Below are 20,758 nucleotides of genomic sequence, written 5' to 3'. Positions count from 1 at the left end.
TTAGCCCTCTCTTTCCATGGAAGCCAGGATGGAAAACCTTGCCGGGAAAACTTTGCCTCACTAGGTAAGAGATACAGAGAGAGAGGACACAGCGTGGTGGAAGCTCAGGACGTTCATACAGCTTGTCATCACCACTCCACACAGAAGCAATGCTCAGGTCTGGGGGACTTTTTACAGAGTAAACCGACCTGCGTGCAATTAGCACCAGGGTGTGTTTGCACAAAAACAGGTTCCACCCTGACTGCCTCCACAAAAGGGCAAGCAGTGTGGCTGTGAGAATGTGGTCATCCTCAGAAACAACTGGTTTTGTTCACTTTCTTGTCTCTGAACGTCATCTTTAGCAGAAGCAATATAAGAAATAAGGCACGTCACAAAGCTTGTTTACACCTACTGCAGGCTTTGACTATTTACATCTATTTGAGATAAAATCTGAATTGTTGTCATAGGCTTCAGCATCTTGCATTAGGGCATTTCCCTGGGCTATATTGCTCTCATCCATGCCCCATTATTTTTTTTTTAATTAGAGTTGGTCTTTTGACTATACAAAGCACTTACTTTAAAATAAATTGATTTATCATTAACCAAATAAATAAATCTTGCCTAAAATATGACATTTGTTTGGGGCTGGTCAAATTATTTGTGGTCTTCATGTTCCACTGATCACTATCTGTCCAGATATGGTCCTGGGCAACCTGCTCTGGGTGTCCCTGCCCGAGCAGAGGGGTTGGAGCAGATGACCTCCAGAGGTGCCTTCCAACTCAACCCTTCTGTCATTCCCAGATTCCGTACTACAAACTGAGGTGGTCGCTGGGAGGCGCAGTACAGTGTGCAACAAAAATCTGGCACAGCTCTAGCAGCCATTCCCTACGAAGTTGTAATAGTGGTTATGTTGCCTCCTGGGATTAAGTATTTGGTGACTTGAGCAACCTGCATGTGAGGGATGGGTATAGTAAGTCACTGTGTCCTACAGAAACTACAATGAGAAAATGCTCAATGCTGTCCATCATTTGTTTTATTTCTGTGTGCTCAGATTCAGTCTATTCACTCACTAATATACACTGTTTGTCAACTGCATCCCAAGTGTATTCTCAGTGAATCAAGTAAGGTGCACCAGAGATACATTTAATGGTTTATATATTTATAGTTTAGATGAACTAGTTTAATTTTAGCAAGTTGACACTACTGCCTCATACTTCATCCTACTAACAGATTTATGTCTAGGGTTTTTGTTCATCCATTATTCCTTGCACTGTTCGGTTTGTCTTTCTTGCCCTTATTCTTAGCAGACTGGTGATGCACACAGCTCCCTCTCTGGGGCCAAAGACACTTTCAATTCTTCCTCTTGCATTAATAACACAGACAGACAACTTGTCTTCTGAGGGCTTTTTACTGTATTTTGGTGCCTCATATTCTATGAAAAGATATACTGCTATGAAAAGAGTCATTGTAGTTGCTTTCTCCTACTTTATCCTCAGGGTACTGTCATTGTTATCTATTAGCTACAGAATAGCCTGAGTTTTTCATGTTTCTTAATAGTCTTGTTTATTATTTACTGCTCCTTTCACTAGAATATCAGCTCATCTCTGCCCTTTGCTATGTATCGGGCTTCAACCATTATGATTTTGCATTGTTGTTTCACCATCTTCTATAAAAGCACTCAGAGGGGGGAGAACACATAGCTCCTATGGCTGTGGAAAATGTAACTGCGTGTTCTACTGAGAGTGACCTTTCAGCATCAGATGCAGCATCTGCATCAGGATTTTTCATAAACAGGTTCATAGGGCTGGGTTTTTTAAGTCTTTTGCTTTTGCCTGAGAGTGCCCTCCTTTGACAATGCATTGAAAGTCTTTAACAATGTCTTGAAAGAAAACACTACAAAGTTGTTCCCTGTTTTTACCTATGTATGAAACAGAAGCTCTTGAGAGGGATGAGAAGAGGGCTGCTTGGTGATATGCCAGAGACAAGGCCCTATATGAAATCCTGATGCATCCGTGATTTATATTCTCATTGACCACATGGTTTTGCACAGTAGATCCAGCTGCCGTTCACCAGATCATTAAAGGTATGAGTCTCTACATATTCCTTTTCCAGCAAAGTAGAGCAGTAATACCTAATAAACAAATAACTGTTAGGCAAGTTCCAACACGTACAAGCAGCCTGTTAATGAAAATAACTTGCATGGCTGCAAAAAAAATTCTTGGAGGACTCTCTTAAAGGGCTATTAAGTTTCTCCTGGGGTTTTCTCCACAACGGGAGCCTAGCAGTTACAAACAAGCAACCTTTCATCTAAGCCAGGGCAGAGCTTTTTGTTGTGGTGATGCTTTGTTCTGCTTTGTCAGTCCGACCGACATAACCGACCTCTGGACTTCGCTCCACCCTTGCCAGAAGTCCCAGCGAACATACCTGCAGCCACTACAGCTCCTCCAGGTTTGGCTTCAATTTGGAGATGTTCACAGCTGAGTGAGAGATTTTTGTAATCACAGAAGGGCAGGGAGGAAGAGAATATTACTATAAGCCAGGCTTGTCTTGGCCATAGCAATAAATTGCTCATGGCCAATTTCAGCTAATGCTGGCCCTTCTGCATGAAACTATCGCATTTCTTTGAATCTCCAGACTAAAACCGAAGTGTCCCCCTCTGAGCTGGCTGCCAAAGGGCCTTTAGGACAATAGCTTTGACCAAGCTGTTACCAGATGCATGTACTCCCTTGGAGTCCTCTGTGAGTTTACGAATACCCCCGGTGCCAGGGCTGCTCAGCAGTGACTCAGCAGCAGGAAATCTGATGTAGATCTTCCTCATCGCACGCCCAGGGCGCAGCTGCTCCCTGCTTCCTAGCAGTAACAGGGGCACCACAAACGGCTTCTGTTAAAGATATATTTCCCTTCCTACTGCAACCCCTGTGCCCACAGTCTATCCCTGTGAATGTGAATGAACCTTTGTACAGGTTCTCTTCGCTCCTTCCCTCTCTCAACAGATGTGATGGTGAGATTTTGGAGAAGCAGAGACCCACTTACAAGCCTAAGCAAAGCAACCTCAGCGGGGGTGTGCAGATGTTTATTTGAGTGCTCCTTCTCTTTTATTTCCCTCGAAAGATGTTGTCAGGCCCCACCTCGCCCGTGCTGGAAGTTGCGGGAGCTGAGGAGGATCGCTTTGGGGCTGGCTGGGGCTCGGTGCAGCTGCTATGAGGTAAAGCTGCTCCATAATCCCCACCGCGTCAGCTTCCTCTGCCTGCAAGCCATCGCTGCGTGCTCGCAGCACCGCAGTTACAGACACGCTCTGGCATTATGTGCTGATTACACGGCCGGCTGCTTGATTTATTCGCTTTCTTAATTTGCTTCTGCCTGCTGTTTCTCCTCTGTGTAAAGATCCTGCCTTCTGAGCATCATGTTTTTTTCCCCTGCATTTAAATCGCAGCAGTGTCCTTCTATGGGCTCCACACAGACACGGATGTACACGGCTGTACGTGCCCCACAGTCACAGCCCGGCCCAGCAGCAGCCGCAGGCCGCGGGCCGGAGCAGGGCCGGGGCGGCGCTGCCGCGGCGCCATCTCGCGTCGTCCCGCGCGGGGCCGGGCCGGGCAGGGGCGGCGGGGGAGGCCGCGGGTTCGAGACCCGAGAGGGGCCGTGAGGGGCCGTGAGGGGGGAGGAGGGCTGCTGCCCCACCGCGGCGTCCTGCTGGGGTCCGGCGTCCTCCGGTAAACTCTCTTCAGGAGCCTGGGTTCTCCGGGGCTCCATTTTGCAGCCGGCTCTCGTCAGTGTTTTTATAAATGATCTGGACACCGGAGTCAAGTGCACACAGAGTTTGCAGATGACACTAAGTTAGGAGGAGCTGTTGAGTCCCTCAAGAGCAGCAACAAAATAGAAGCTGGGCGGTCACCAGTAAAGTGCAACAAGAGCAAGTGCTGGATTCTGCACCTGGGACAGAGCAACCCTGGCTGTGTGTACAGACTCTGGAGAACATCCTCACAGGAAGGGATCTGGAGGTTCTGGTCGATGGCAAATTGAACACAAGCCAGCAGTGTGCCCTGGCAGCCAGGAGGGCCAACCATGTCCTGGGGTGCATCAGGCACAGCACGGCTAGCCGGTCAAGGGAAGGGATTGTCCCGCTCTGCTCTGTGCTGGTGCGGCCTCACCTCGAGTGCTGTCTGCAGTTTTGGGTGACACAATGTCAGAAGGACATAAAACTGTTAGAGAGTGTCCAAAGGAGGGCTACAAAGATGGCGAAGGGTCTGGAGGACAAGACGTATGAGGAGCAGCTGAGGCCCCTTGGTTTGTTCAGCCCCGAGCAGAGCAGGCTGAGGGGAGGCCTCATGGCGGCCTGCAGCTCCCTCACGAGGGGAGCGGAGGGGCAGGCGCTGAGCTCTGCTCTCTGGGGACAGCGACAGGACCCGAGGGAACGGCATGGGGCTGGGACAGGGGAGGGTCAGGCTGGGTGTTTGTGTGGTCCTGTGTGGAGCCAGGAATTGGACTCAGTGATCCTTGTGGGTTCCTTCCAACTCAGGAGATTCTGTGATTCTATAATTACAAATTGTTCAGGCTCTCTGAACCCCACCAGCTGTGCCTGTTGCTCTGTAGCCACTCTTGTATTGAGATGTACATGTACATAGATACCCTGTGGATGCAAATTCACGGGCTGCAAAGCTCAGGCTCATCACCAACAATGGTCTCTCTGCTATTCTCCATACTCCCAGTGGTCTTAAACTGGTACATGGATGCTTCTTCAGGAAGGCTCCGTGCCACTTCTGCAGTATCTCAGGCTACCGTCCAATAACCTCGTAAGTGCAACAATGCCAGAAACCAGATACAAGGAAAGACATCTTCAGGGGAGGGTATTTCTTTCCACTGTTTGCACCTAACAGTAGCAGTTTCAGTTTGCTGTGAGTGAAACATTTTTTTTACAGAGCATAAGCAACTGCACAATTCAAGTCAGTGATGAACTGAACTCTTCAATGCCAGTTCAATGAAGAGAAGAATTCAAGAAGTGGCATAGCAGAGAGGAAGGGAAAAAAAAAAAAAAAAGGAAAAAAAAAAAGCAGCACTGAGAACAACACATACATTGTTAATTGATCCATATAGACTTCTGGTCATTAAAAAAGAAAAAAAAAATAGGAAAAACCCTCAGTAAGTTCAGGAAAGTGGAGAAACATGAAATATTGCCAGGGGAAGAAATGAACTGAAGGAAACTCAAGAACACAGAAATATCTGTTAAAAGAAAGAGTTAAAAAGGACAGGGTAAATGACTACCCTACAGAAAAGGTGAAGGGCTACTTTAACATCATGACTATTTTTATTTAGTTTCTTCCCTTCTTAATCAAAGGTCATGCAGTCGGCAACTGGAAATGCAGTATTGTCACGATATCATTCTCTTTTAGAAGTAATCTCAAAATATGCTTCTCTATTGCCACTAACTTTTGCATATATTTGCCTCCTACATTCCTCCAAGAGAGAGCAAAAGCAGGCTGGGGAAAGGATGAACCAATTGTAAAGAAGGTGAAAGAGTATAACCAAACTGATTCTAAGTGTCTAATTCCCATGTATTTAAATGGTCTTCAGGAGAGTTCATGACATGTTGCTTTCTTTTTCTAGTCTTTATTTTTAAACATCTGTAACACTAACCATTTTTGTCATACTATTAAACATTGTCATACGCCAAATAATAAAAAGTCTCTGAGAGGATTTGGGGAATTTATCACTTTAATAAATAATACCCTGTGCTTATTTGTACAAAGTATATAACAAAAAATGTAAGCCCTTTTATAATGTCCCCAAATTCTTATTTGCAATCTAGAAAGTCAATGCCTGCTTACCTTCAGTTGAACTAACACCTATTAAATATAAAAGCTGTTAGAATAGCTGCATGTTTTTGACCAAATTAGAGGGTTTCTGCTTTCATGGTGTTAATGATTGAGAATATGGAACAATAAATCCACATTCCTCAGTAAATGAACGTGCATTTAACCTTGTACCAGTTTGAAATGACTGCACATAATTTCCATTATTATGTGACACCAGGTTATGATTATCAGGAGTTTCTAAGTAAAAAGATATCAAGTGTACTTCATTGATTCTGTGCTAGGAAAGAAGAACAGAAGGCTGCTGAAACAAGATGAGAAGTCCAACTGGGTCTTTCACCTCATGCTCCCCATGCAAGCCAGCAACCCTACCCTATGCCACAATGGCACTAACCAGTGAAATCCTGAAAGCCTCAGTCATTCTCCCAGACCACATTTGCTGACATGTTCATGTGGGTGAACAAATGCGGGTGAAGGCAGTTTCATTTCAATAGCAGCAAAGAGGCTGTAAGCGCTCAGCAAATATGTGATCAGACTATTCATATTTAAAGCATGTAAGCAGAAATTCAGGTATCCAATCTAGGGCATGATGTTTTGGAAATTGTAGCTCTAGCCAGCTCCTTGCATGAAGGCACACGAAAGGGTTCGGTGCTTCTCCTTGAATCAGGCAGGTGAACAGATAGTGCCTTGGCACATTGCTCTAGGCAGCAATGCCCGTATGAGCATTGCATGAAATGGGTGCTGAGCTCATCAGTAAGTGGAAAAAACTGCCTACAGTCATAAATCTGTACATGTTTGTTGGTGCAATCAGCACAGCTATTGTGAACTCTTCCAACTCCATATGGTGGGGTACAGTCTTATGTTTTGTTATAACCATTCAGGAGACTGTATTTTTTTTCTTGGGCTCATTGATGATAGAACTCTGTGGAGAAGAACTGCATTGTGCTACTAAACGTAGTGCGGGATAGTAGGTCTGGCTTAGCTCCATCATCAGCTCTGCATAATTTATTAATATTTTTATTTGCTCTTTTCAGTCCATACTGTGGCAGTTTGGAGCGAGCAGATATAAACCTGTACTTACAATGCAGGCATTAGGGAAAGAGAGGAGGCAACTCAATCATAACTCAAGGGAATGTCTGTCACCTATAAAATCGATGTCAGAAAATAGAAAGAGTAATAAAAGAAAAGGAATATACGGTAATGGATATCGGCATTGCACAGACAAAACAATGAAGGCACTGCTTTACCGTAAATCTGTGGTATGAAGCAAAGATCACAAAAGTTAGCTGTGGATTTTGGACAGCACTCTGTACTGGTCTTATACAGCCATCACACACTCAAAGACGCATAAAGCAGGTATAGGTTACCCCTGAGGTCAACAATAACTTAGTTATTCTATAATTTTTTGAGCAGGTGAAGCATTAGATGATCATTTGTGGTGTTTGCCCATCCCTGAAGCCTTTTATAACGTTGTCATTTGGAAATCCCAAGTTTACAGATTGTATCACCTTACAAGAGTGTAACAAGTTTATGACAGCCGACTTTTCCCCTTTCCACATTCCTTGCCTAAAAAAAAAAAAAGGAACAATAGATAGAAAGAAGCTTCAGCGTTGATTCACTTGTCATCAAAATACACTGTCGGCTCTTTGGGGGCTCAGGGAGGTTTTTGCTTTACATCCTAAAGTCTGTGGAACCCTGTATGTGATATGATTTTCGTGTAGATTTTAGAGACTTCCAGAGAAGACACTGTCTTCATGAGGGAAATGCAGCAGGACTCAACCTACAACATGCCGAAGAGCGGGCAGGCTTGCTGAGCCCCCCTGCCAGCTCAGTGTGTGAGAGCACGCACAGGTAGACCTCTGTGTGCTCATGTATGTGTGCATGCATAAGCTGTGCTCATAAATACGTTTTACCCATCAGAGAAAACAAAACGATAGCAGCTGGTAGGAGACGGCATGTTTTATAACTGCCTGCTAATTTTTCCATAGCTCATTGCAGAGCATTTTAGAACAGCGATCTTGCCAGTAAGTGCCAGTTCCTTTCGTTCAGTTCAGTTTAATAGCTTAATAACACGTAATTGGTGTTCTTGGGTACTGGTAGTAAAAGGACACTATGCTCCATTAAGTCCAGGATATTTATTTTGAGAAAATGAGTGAGTGCACAATTTTCTGGGAGCACTAATAGACTTAAATGGATTTCAAAAAACCTTTTACCATTAAAGAATAAGACTCAAATATGGGTCACATGCTCCGCTCCCAGGATGAGTCCAGGACGCAGTCTGTCACTCACTCATTCTTCATTAAAGAAATTTTGCAGCTCTTGCCAGCAGTGCTCCCGATTCATACGCCTGTGAGTGGGATCAGACTCAGGCCTCCTATGCTTCGAGTAGACGGTATTCTTTATAAAAAGGACGTATGTTTTTGAAGCAAGTTAATTCAGCATTTTGATTGCAAGGCTATCCAACGGAAGTACCCCCTAGAAAATCTGCTGCTGTCCAAAGATTCATCCGCGCAGAGGGATGTTAGTCTCGGGGTGTTTTTAAAGTTCTTCTATTGACTGGTGGGTTCTGTGTTTGAACATCCCACACCCTTTCCTCCAGAGCTCATGGGCAACAAACTGTAATGTAACACGCTCTGCTGCTTCCTCTGGACTCTGACTCAGCACCATGTTTACATGGCCGCTAAGTTACAGGGATACTTACACGGACTGATCGCTCTTGGAGGTTGTTCAGCATTTCCCATGTCCGTGGAGCACCGCACCCTTCCCACACGTAAGATTTCTTAGTCCTGAGTCTTTAGCACAAAGATGTGTTTAGCAATTCTTCTCCAACCTCTCATTTCTGATTAACGGTTATTTTATGTGGTGCATCGTCTCAAGCCTTTCAGACTAGCCTAAAATGTTGATGTCGTAAGCAAAGCAAACTTGCTAAGAGAAAAGCAAACTTGGAAGAGAAAATCTGATCGAAGAGATGTGACGTACACAGTTCAACCCATGTGGCACTGGGCAAGTCTTGCCTATGGTTCCTTCATGTCACTGGGGGGTAGTTGGGATTTTTTCTGTTACTCTAGCATGAGTACTTAATTCCCTTCTGATCAGGCTGTCTCATCACCCTTCTCCCCAACATCTCTCAGTTAATCTAGTTAGATGTTATGAACATCTCTCATTCTCCTTCCCTCTTCCTTTAAATAATGTACCCTCTGTTGAGGAGATGGAAGGTTTTTCTTCAAAATATCTGGTATAAATGCATACATCTCTTTCAGAGTATGTGTCTTGCTTCAGTTTAACAAACTTAATTCCCCATTGCTACTACAACTAGTAAAACTTCTTGGGAAGATCTACCCATTTTATACCCTCGTCACTCATCTCATGTCTAAATAAAACCAGATTCAATTAGTGAGCCAGCATGCTGTGTGTGCTGAGCTGGTGCTTGGCATATAAACAATAAAACAACAAAACATACAAACAATAGTAGAAAGAAGACTTCACATTTCACTTTTTATCACGTCATATTTTCTCTTGCAGTACGCATTTGGAATATTGTCCTGCAACAATATTTTCATTTTGAATTTTGTTTTTATAGACTGCTTTTCTTCTGTAAATCCCCCTCCCATAAATATGGCAATGTGAGTTATCTACGGATGATTCATTTATCCTGCTGACAGCTAGTCTGTCCAATGAATTAGAAACAATCACAGCTCCATGACATCTAATTATACTTTCCCTCTCTTTTTTTCTGTTTTAGAGGAAAGCAAGGTCTTAATATGCAATAATGCATAAAGAAAAGGTTTTAAATATATTTGAGGGCTTTCATTTGAGTTAAAATATTTTTTCTTTTAATTCACTAGCCAGATATGCTGAATTTACATGATCTTCTGCAGAGAGTTGTAATGTTCTATTGAACACCGGAGTTATGACATAGTATAAATATTCAATAAAAATTTTGATAATTTCTGTCTCTAGCTGCAGCTTCTCCATAGGCAACAATGCTTTTATTTGAGCACACAGATTAACTTCACCAGTCCGTACCCTTATACTCTCTTCCTGGAGTGTGGGGTGCATTGTTCTCTGCTCAGGAGGTTTGAGGTCCCTCAGCTCTTGGGACTGTTGACCTGGAGCCAGCCTCTGGTGTCATTCGGAGAAGCATGCGAGCAGCTTACCTCATACCCACCACCAATGACTTTAAAGGTAGTGGTGCTAAAAGAGAGTTCCTAAACATGGTTCAGAGGACAGATGGAAAGCCGAAATTGAATCTGTAGTCCATAACACCTACAGCAGCAGGGAAAGCCCTAAATAGCTTCTTTCATCACCAGCCATACTGGGACCAGCAATGTGACTCCTTGTTCACGAGTATGCTTCTGCTGTGAGAAGCCATCCTACGTATTCAAGGGCTACCTCTGAGAACCAGGGCTTACAAGTTTGGATCTGTAGCTTCTCCATGAAGACAATCGGTAGAAATAAGGTGTCGCAGAACTGGAGTGTGAAAGGGAGGATCTGCTTCTCGCAAGCTCAAGGAGGTGACTCACACAGAGCAACACTTCTCTCCAATTTGATGAGTACTTGCTAAAAGAGAATGTCCCCTTCAACACTTTTACCTTCTAGTACAACTTTTTGCACTGATCAAGCTGATCATATTGGCCCCCATCTAGCTGAGAGCAGGGCCGAGTGTCATCTTGCTTTGTTTAGCTCCACATTCATCCATATGGATCAAGTCCCACAAAAGCTTACACTTGCCAGCTGGCAAAAAGCCACAAAACTTATTGTTTCGCCATGCCTCCAGTCTTCGGTGAACACAATCGCTGACATCAAGGTCATCGTGCCCTTGTATGCACCACTGTCATTTTTGCCAGCAGGGCTGAGGAGCTGCAGGGTGCCCGACAGCCAGCCGTAGGAGAGTGATGTGGTGGATCTGGCTCAGAATTATAAAGCAGAGAGGAGCAGCAGGCAGACAAAGGTGGTAAGTCCTGCTCTCTGTAAGTAAAGGGGGTTTGGCTCTGGAAGAGGTGTTGAAATTATCCGTAGGGCACGTAAATGCCCCTGCTATTTTCTTGTGTGCGCCTACGTGTCCTGATGTCAACTTCGTGCAGAGTTCTCTGCGCTGGTTTTCACTCAGGTGACGAACACAAAAAATGTCACCCACCAGTGGGCAAAGTAATGCAAACAATAATCCAACTGAAGGAAATCGGGAAGAAAATCAGAAGATTGTCTCAAATCTGCATATGCTTTAAACTTAATAAAATACCAACTGACAACTAAATGCCTTGAGGTTACTAACTGCTCAGAAATTGAAGGCTAAGAGCCATGAAATTATCAAGATTCACAATTATGTTTAACGTAGCTGCTGAACCTCAGTATAATTAGTATTGACTACCTCTGCTAATCAATCTAAAGCAGATGTTGGAAATAAGAGGCTAAAATGTGCAATCTTGGGTGCCAAAAGTTCATCCAGAGGTCCTATTTATGGTATGCCGTTGCTTTGTTATGTTTTTTTTCTCTTCAGTGAGAATCAAAAGATGTGGTTTAGAACCATAACTGACAAAAACCCATTTTAATAACTATTCTGGGCTTATCTCAACGTGCATACGAGCATGCCTATTTGGAAGATTTCTGGCTCTTATGTATGCATTTTATAACTGTTGCTGAATTTGGCAAACAGCCACTTAAAGGCAAATATAAAATTTTACTGCGAGTATATCATAATTAGTTATATTATAACTTACAGTGTTACATACTTTCAGTATGTATATTTACTTGTTTCAGTATGTATATTTACTACAATATTTACTTGTTTGTTCACAGGGTTATGGGATGCAGTCACAGAACTGTCCGTAAAAAAGGATTTGATTAAAGGAGAACAGGCTCCGCTCCAGGAAAGCATTTGTTCACTTGCTTCAGCCTGCCTGTAGTCACAATGGTCCTTACACATATTCTTGGAAGATCATTTCCAAAATATGTGCAGAATGAATTAAAGAATTTCAGTTGCCTTACTGGCTCTTGAAACTTAATATAGCTTTCAAAAGCAGCTATAGCCCAAATAGAATTATTATTTCCTTGAGGTCTGAGTAAACTGTCATTTAAATTGAACTTGCAGATAGTACCTGCAAAAACACCATCTGGCAACTCTCATGATATTGAAGTGGTTAAGTTTTCATGGAACTTGAAAGAGAAAGAAAAACTTTCCTAGCAGAAAGCAAAGAACATAGAAAATTGTCTATCTTTGCAAAGTTTAATGCAGAAGCAAGCAGTCTTCATAGTAACAGTAGGGCAAGTTTTATCAACATTAACTTAATGCATTCCCTCTTAAAAGAGGTCATTAGCAATAGGAAGTAAATCGCAGACCCTTCTGTCTATCTGTCTGTCTGTCTGTCTGTCTCACAAATCTGGAGTGCATTTGTGAGGGAGTGGCTTCAAATGTTGACTCAAATAATTCCATTTGTGCTGAAACCTCTGAAGCCTGAAATACAGCTCCTGAATCGTCCCCAAAGCTGATCTCCAAGATTTTTTTCTACTCTGGCATAAGTGAAAATAAAGAAGGAAAAATCAAGTTGCCTTTGCATGATTGTTTTCAACGACCCAGTTAGAAATCTACGGTGAGTTTCTTGAAAGTTTAGGGAAAAATCACACAGAGAAAATGTAACCCTTTTTTCGCACATCTCGTGCTTCCTGATGCCACCAGCTGCCTAACAAAGCCTTCATGCAGACAGAAGTCATGCTCTCCTTTTGCACCATGTCTTCCACCTCCTCAGCCCGGGAGCCCCAGCCTAAGCTCTGTGCCTCCAGCTCTGCCCCCGCTCCATGCCTGCAGGCAGAAGTGGCAGCGTTTGTGCACAGGGAGCCTAAAACTGCTCCCCAGGGAAGCAGCAATGCCTGGACCTTGCAGACTGCAAGCATGAAGGTTACAATGTGGAGGAGAATACGGCTCTTCTCCTGTAAGGCTGCTCACAGAAAGAGCTGAGAAACACCAGAGGCAGGGAGAAATGGCGAGGATCTTGAAAGTCTTGAGAGAGTTTTAAATGATCCCTGCACAGGCACAGCAGGTTACACACGCTATGGAAATTGGAAATCTTTTTGCAAAGTTGTATGCTCTAGCTATCCAGCTCCTGGATAGCTCTGTTGGCTTAAAAATACCTTTTACAAAGTATTTTCCTTCATAAACTTTTTTTGTTTAAGTTTTGAAAATGAATTGATTGAATGTGAAACCTTAAGGATTTGGTTTTCCATCAATCATTTGACTTTGTATGCTAAATCAGCAAGGCAGCTGGAGGAGCAGTTATGTAAGCAGTAACAAGACAGCTGCAGGTTATTGTTTCTTCATACTATTCCTATAAGCTCATTTGTTGTTCAGAAATCATTCAGAACCCTGACAGAAACCTTCCAAAATCTGTGTTAAAAACACGTCACGCAGTCATCTGCTCAACACCACAAGTAGTTCCAAATATCTCCTGTGAAATCCTTTTAAAAATAGAGTTTCCCACAAACATATAGCTTTTGGAAGTGTCAGACCAGCTGCCAGAGGTTGCATCTGCCTGTTGGGGGCCCAGCACCGGAGAAATACACAAAGGTAGAGGAGCAGCTGCAGCGAGACGCCCTGCTGGACCAAGTCCTCCTGGCCACGGCTGAGGCTGAGCAAACTGACTGACTTACTTGTTCCACTTGGAGAAGTAGTTAGGTTAGTAAGATGCATCTTGCTGTGTTAGGTAGGCCTAGATACCCACAGGGCACAGGTCTCAACTCCGAGTCCTTCATGTCTGCTTGAGCGGTCCTAGGTGCAGCCACAGCTGATCGTGTGGCATTGAGGTTATGGCAGCAGTAGTATTTAACCAATCCTTCCTCTACCAGGCTGTGTTTCTGCCAGCTGGAGCACTATGAAGTTCCTAATAACCAGAGAGTGTTTATGGGCCTTTACCCTCCAGCTGTGGCAGGCGAGTTCTTGGTGCCTCGAGTGCCCTTCCCACCAGCGAGAGGTGGGTCCCTCCAGCAGCAGAAATAAAAGTTTCAGGAAGCACCACCTACAAGTTTAAAGCTGAAATAGATTCTCACCACCATAATTGCACATTAACGAGAGCAGCTGGAAGACTGTCCAACAGGTCTCTAGGGAAGGAATCATAGCATGCCAGGTTGGGTACATCCTTCTTGTCACATATGAATAATAACATCAAAAATGTACCTTCACTTTCTAAAATATAGAAGAAACATATAAACAGCTCATGTCTCAACACAGTATTACACTGCGAGTTAGTTATATGAAGCTCTTCTTAATCATTTGTTTCATGGCCTTTGTGGGACAATACCAGGAAAAGGCTGTGCTTTTTTAACCAACAGAAATATTTCCTGAATTCCTTTGATTGCAACCAGCTTTGCAGGCACGTGCTCACAGACTTGGCCTCTCTTCCAAACTCTCTCTTTTACATGTGTGCCTACATACAGACCCCATGGAGACTGCTGCACCACGGAGATGAACTGGAGCTCTGCAGGTAATGTTGGGGCTGCACAGACACTGAAACTGCAGTGGAGCAGTGAAGTGCTCAAACGAAAGAAAGGAGTATTAGTATTGGGATTAGACTCCACATATAGGATGTGATTCAGACACCATATTTAGGTGCGTACAGTGTGTCTATGGTGAGGCAGCTGTCTATGACATTACTGTGATAAAGGAGGTCAAAGAATCAATTCAGTGTCCTAAATCATAGTTTTCCTGTGTCATTTGAGACTCACAGGGCAGCTATTACACAGAGTTCACAGGCAATTTGTGACCTGCTGCAGGGCAAAGACCCTGTCAGAGATCAGGCATGAAGTCCCTGGGCTAGGGGCTTGATTTGGTTGCTCACACATGGGTATCTATCACTATTTGAGATGCCCTAGGAAGTCCAAGGTGTGCACAAGGCTGGAAGACATGGCACAGAGCCTCTGAGAGACGTGCCCTTCTGAAATGGCAGTTAAATGTGTCCTGGCCACCTCGGCTGGCTCTAAGTCCATAACTGGGACTGAAGAATACTGCTTTGTGTCCACTTGCTGTTCCAGAAGAGGAAGGGTTTCCCGTGAGTGCCATGTTATACACAGAGTCCTGCGAGGACGGACCATCTCAGGCTGTACCAGGAGTCCACGTCCAGGCAGCTGAATCCCGTCGTGTATAGTGACACCCTCACCAACAAACTCACACATAGACGCTCACGTTGTAGACCCCTGGCAGTGCAGGCCTGAACTGAGACCTTCGCCTCCATCTCTGTTTGGAGACTGCCATGCTGTAACGCTTCAGACTGCGGGCTGTTCCCTTACTTGGGGCCTACCACAGTCAGGGCCTCGGTCTCAACCTGTCCCCCAGCTATGCTGAAGTACCAGCAGTAACTAAAACGCACTTCACTACTGAGAGAAGATCAAACCTACTGCCTCGGTGCTGAGCAAATCTACCTTCAGGGAAAACGCCTGTCAGCAGACTCACAGAAGGACTTTGCTACTTCAAGTCCCCCTTGGCTCCCAGGATCACAGAGCCGTATGGAGAGGACCCAATGGACGAAAGGTGACGAACACCTGGTTCATCAGGTAGGGGTCTCAGAGTGTTGCTCTCTGGTGTGCAGAAAGTATCTTCATATGGCGTCCCCTGAGTGTCATTACTTCTGCATCTGCTTAATGTGACCATGGTCGCTGACTTTTTATTTTTGTACGATACCTTATGTATCCCATTTTTACCCTGGGGACTGTGATTTGCAGTGCAGGTTGTCCTCCAGGCCATGCTGAATTATATCAGAGTTACAAGGCAAGTTTGGCAACTGCTAATAGTGGCTGGCTATTTTTAGATTTTTTTTTCTGTTCTTCTCTCAGTTCAGATCTGTCCTATTTAAACTCTATTTTAAAAATACCGATTTTAGGCTAGCAGTAATTTTCACTCCATTCTGGGGGTATATTTTAACTGCTTATAAAAAGAGCTTTTCAATTACATTGCTTCCACTTTGTTGTTTTTTTTTTTTTTCTAAAACTGTGGTATAATTATTTTGACCCTACATCTGTATCTCTTTTTCATGGTGTGAAATTCTCTCAGAAGGAGGACTGCATTCCCATTTAAACTCTTTGTTGAAAGGGGATTTTTTTTTCACATATCCAGTAATACCTATTTCTGAAATCTGCATGTGAGCAGTTCAGCAGATATCACTCTTCCTGATGGCTCTGCCCCTCAGTCTTTGCTGTTTATCTGAGTGCTGCCAGATTTGCAGTGCTCTAATTCACCAAGCCAAATTCAGTGACCCCAGCGCCTGAAAATGGCTGAGCTAAGAGTAGTAGAGGGAGCAGAATTTGGCACTTTCAGCGCCAGTAGCAGTAAGCAGAAAAAAAAAAAAAACAAGAAAAAAAAACCCTACTTTCTCAGTGTTATCTCAGCTAAACCCACACAGACTATTGCCCTATGTGGAGCTAATTTTGACTGAATCCCATTGTTTTAAAAAACAATTGGGAAAAAAAAAAAAAAGATAACCAAGGAAAAACGTACAGTAGATTTTCCAAAGCAGCTGCCAAAACTGTCACACATATATGCACACAGAGGAAAAAATAGTGCAGTATTGATGCTAGATCCTCTCACAAGCCATTTTTAGCAGTTTGCTAAGTGATGACATTCCCAAAGGAAGGAGGTATACTCTGTAGTATACATTAAGTCTATCAGCATATGAAATATATGAATATGTCACGCAAAATTGACTTGGCAAAACCAAAAGTGAAGGTCTTGCTTACTTTCCATTTCACAGGTATCTCTGATGTAAGCACAGTTATTCTGGCTTTGGTTACAGCTACAGCTTTACAGTAACAAGGGGGCCACGTACACAGACACTTTTCAGTGTAATACATAAGAAAGAAAACATCTGCAACCTATTGTGCTATCATACATACTAAAGCAGTGTCTTCACAAAATATTTTCCCTAAAACATTTTAAAACTACTTGATTTTTGACTGCCAGAAATATGAGCTCCCATTTTTTGCTGCTAGAATTCTTTGGAAGGTTGCTGTGCAATGGAGCAGAACAGCTGATGAAAAATCTGGCCTGTTTCATGGTGGGGTTTGGTGGCTGAGCATTAGAAAAGGGAACTAGCTTTTGCTCTTTCCTTTCCTTTCCTTTCCTTTCCTTTCCTTTCCTTTCCTTTCCTTTCCTTTCCTTTCCTTTCCTTTCCTTTCCTTTCCTTTCCTTTCCTTTCCTTTCCTTTCCTTTCCTTCCCTTCCCTTCCCTTCCCTTCCCTTCCCTTCCCTTCCCTTCCCTTCCCTTCCCTTCCCTTCCCTTCCCTTCCCTTCCCTTCCCTTCCCTTCCCTTCCCTTCCCTTCCCTTCCCTTCCCTTCCCTTCCCTTCCCTTCCCTTCCCTTCCCTTCCCTTCCCTTCCCTTCCCTTCCCTTCCCTTCCCTTCCCTTCCCTTTTTTCCTTTCTTTTTTACATTTCCTTTCCTTTTTCCTTTCCTTTTCCTTTTCCTTTTCCTTTTCCTTTTCCTTTTCCTTTTCCTTTTCCTTTTCCTTTTCCTTTTCCTTTTCCTTTTCCTTTTTTTTCCTCTTCCTTCTTGGTAGCTCACTATTAGAAGCTTTCTCTATGCTGTGCAAATACTTATAAAGACTAAACTTGCAACTGCTGCAAGTAAAGAGAAGGCTAGAAAGACAACTTGAACGAAAAGGTCTCCAGCTGGAAAAAAAAAAAGGTCTCCAGCTGGAAACACAGGGATGAGTCTTGTCTCTCTTGTTCTTGTATAAATCCCAATTAATTTAAATTTTAAAAGAAAGAATTTATCTATTATAAATTTGTAAGACCAGACAGTTTCTCCGGGTCTGGATGGGTGTAAAACATCTGAACAAAAAAAAAAAAAGGAACAACTTTTATTAGTCTATATTTACTTGAAATATTTATAATGTGCACGAGTACATTAGCTTGACTATCAAAGATTCCCAGCACGGCTGAGGCTGTCAGGTCCCTCTGGAGGCCCCCTGCCCCAGCCCCCTGCCCCAGCAGGGCCACCCAGAGCAGGGTGCCCAGCACCACGTCCAGGCAGCTTCTGAAGGTCTCCATGAGGAGACCCCACGGCCTCTCTGGGCAGCCTGTGCCAGTGCTCGGCCACCCGCACAGCACACAAGTGCGGCCCGGTGCTCAGAGCTGTGCCCGCTGCCTCTTGTCCTGCCGCTGGGCACCACTGCAAAGAGGCTGGCTCCATCCCGGCTCCTTGGCTCAGTAGGGTTTCTGAGAAATTTCCGCCATCTAGCAGTGCTCGGAAATTTTGCCTCATGTACCATGAAATAGGATAAGTTTGTGTACTGACAATGTTTCACTAGCAAAAGAAAAGAAAAATTGGAAGTTTATTTATGTGGCTGACACTTCACAGATGGTTGCAACTATCTTCTAGCTTTATGATTGACTTACTTTTTCCAAAATCAGCACTAATCAGAACTCAGCCTGGTCAGAATTGCCTCTAGAGTACTGTAAGTATTACTATCTAATGGCCTGCAAGGAAAGAAAGAGCCCAAGAGCTGAAAACTCAACACAAAGTGCCACTCACAGCTATAACTGTCAGCTTCAAAGGGATAAGAATCGTTATAAAGCATATCTGGGCCATTGGAAAAAAAAAAAGCACGTAAGATGTTTGCTACCATACCAAGGCTAATGCAAGAAAAAGATCATCTTTTTTTCTATTTACTTTTTTTTTAGTCACACTGCACACAGCATTCACGGATTGATGCTGGAGCATAACGATGCTTCCCGTTTTGCTATTTCCTTTCTCAATAATCTCTGTCATTTGATTTGCTATTCACTTTTCACTGATGTTTTCAAAGAGCTAAATGCAGAGGCTGCAGGATCTCTTTCCCAGCGGTAATAGGTAATTAAGAACCTATCTCTGTGCATGTATAGGTAGGATTATTTTTCTCCAATGCATTAGTTTGCATTCCTTAACGTAATCCAATTTGAACTCATTACCGGCCTTCTTTTTCAGCTCATGGCTCCTGCTTCTTATGCGCGCATCTGTCTTTCTCTCCCTCTCCAGACACAACTGAATAATGTTGGCTTTGACACAACATCCTAGCATGGATGTTTAAAATCTCGGTTTCTTTCCAGCAAAGCTGGGCCTTCAGCTGCTACGAATTCCACTGCCAGGTTTCTGCCCCGTGCTACCAACAACAGCGTTAGGGGCTGGACTGGGGTCACCGTGAAGAGTGCCACCATGAATGGGGTCTTGTTTAGCTTCTGCTTGCACCGGGTGATCCCGTTCAGCTGTCTTGGTCATCTTCGTTTACTGAAGGGCTATCAAATTTGGGTATCAAATCGCCGATGAAAGATGGAAGTGCTTCAGAGGGTCATCAGGTTAGCACTGGAATAAGTACCACCACGCTCCTGGGAGAGCTCAGTTCTTGAATCCTCTGTGTCTCCTCTGAGGAAATGAAGCACATTTCTAGCTGCTGTACATTGTTTATTGGTCCAGGCAGCTATGATCTACTTCTCACTCTCTCCTGAAAACTTAGTATAAAAAGGGAATTCTGGTCTCTTCTCAATATCTCCAGTCATTATCGGAAGTAATGAAAAATGTTGTTTTCCTCTCTGAATGATCATAAACTGGTCATCTCTAGAGATAATCTAAGGTAGAAATTCATTGTAACAGTCATAGCAATAAAGTTCTACATTCTTTCACTTGGCAGTAACTTAAATAATGTACCATTGACGAGAAAGACAGAATTTTCACCCTTTGTTCAGGGTTTGGTTCAACTAGCAAGATTTTCTGAGTTTGCACACAGGAGAATGTGTAGGGTATTATTCTTACGAGCAAAACATTGACTATACCAGGCAATACGGGGAATAAATTTAAATCTGTGCTTTACGTTTGTGGGACCAGGCCTTTGGATTACAGATTTTGAATTAATTTGTTAAATTCTCCCAACCTTAGACACAATGCCATTGTGATGTGGTAAAAAGACTTCTGAAAGCAGTGTGAAAAGACACGTGATAGCAAGCTCTCCCTGTCTGTGAGGGGGGCTTTCTTGGGAGTCTAAATCATGATGCTTGTGGGAATAGCTAAATTTTTAATAGTTTAACTCTCAGGCAGAGTTCAGAGTGGGCTGCGGTCAGGATGTGTAGAGGCAATATAACTGCTTACATGGAAGTGAATCTAATTAGAGCTCAATATCCTTAAAAGTGGCTAAATTATGGATGTTATTGGAATAGCTTGTGCTGACTGAAAATCGACAAAAGCTTTAATGATGGAAAATAAGTATTACTCTACATAATTAATATATTCACCTTGCCACTACAGTGGGAGAGATTGTGTTTGCTACTTGTGAAACTGTATGGAAGGAAAGTGATGCAGGTTTTTCTTTTTCCTTTTTCTTTTTGACAAGTTTGTGCCATTCTGATTTGAATTCCAAAATAAGGTCAGAGCAATTTCTCTGTATCCAAGTGAGAGCTTCTTTGCTGCTCCAGTAGCCAAGAAATGCAAGCAATTGTAAATTTCCATACAACGCAGAATCCAAAAGCGACGGTTCAGATTTTCCATAGCACCTGTCAGGAAAGCAGTCACATCCACTGACTTCAACAGACGAAAAGCTGTAAAACCAAGTGCTTTAGCTATTGACTCTAGTAAGAAAAGCAATAAGCCAAGTTTGAGAGTTTTTGACAGTCTCATCTAGAAAGGATAAAAATACCAAGGAAAGAACTGTTTGGAAAGACAAAACTGGATGTAAAAACTGAAGAAAGACTAAAACAGTATAAGAAGAAAAATATCCATTTTAATCACACAAGAATTGTAAACCAACAATAATGCTAACATACTGTTAATGTGATCAGAGTATGGTGAAAGCCCATTGCCTGGGATGCTCAAGGTGAAATTAAAGCCCTTAGGGGTACAACATAGGGAACAATCTCATGCTAGCAGAGACATGTCATCATAGGCTTTCCTGTATAGCCCGTTCATCCCTAGGCATAGACCCAAATACATCTTGATTTTTAGGAATTGTCTCCAGTAAAGATGGGT

The 20,758-nt window shown here is 43.3% G+C and overlaps 1 long non-coding RNA gene across 1 annotated transcript; it reads left to right on the top strand.

Annotated features, from left to right (window-relative positions):
• Nucleotides 1–10,270: 10,270 nt before the first annotated feature.
• LOC125184447 (uncharacterized) lies at nt 10,271–12,136 on the top strand. The gene is made up of 2 exons (XR_007168449.2): nt 10,271–10,743; nt 11,586–12,136. It is a non-coding gene; the product is annotated as an uncharacterized lncRNA (long non-coding RNA).
• Nucleotides 12,137–20,758: the final 8,622 nt, after the last annotated feature.

Source organism: Anser cygnoides, chromosome 2 (genome assembly GCF_040182565.1).
Source record: "Anser cygnoides isolate HZ-2024a breed goose chromosome 2, Taihu_goose_T2T_genome, whole genome shotgun sequence".
NCBI lineage: Eukaryota > Metazoa > Chordata > Aves > Anseriformes > Anatidae > Anser > Anser cygnoides.
Note: the sequence above shows the minus strand (reverse complement) of the source record. Positions and strands in the feature narration are given on the sequence as shown.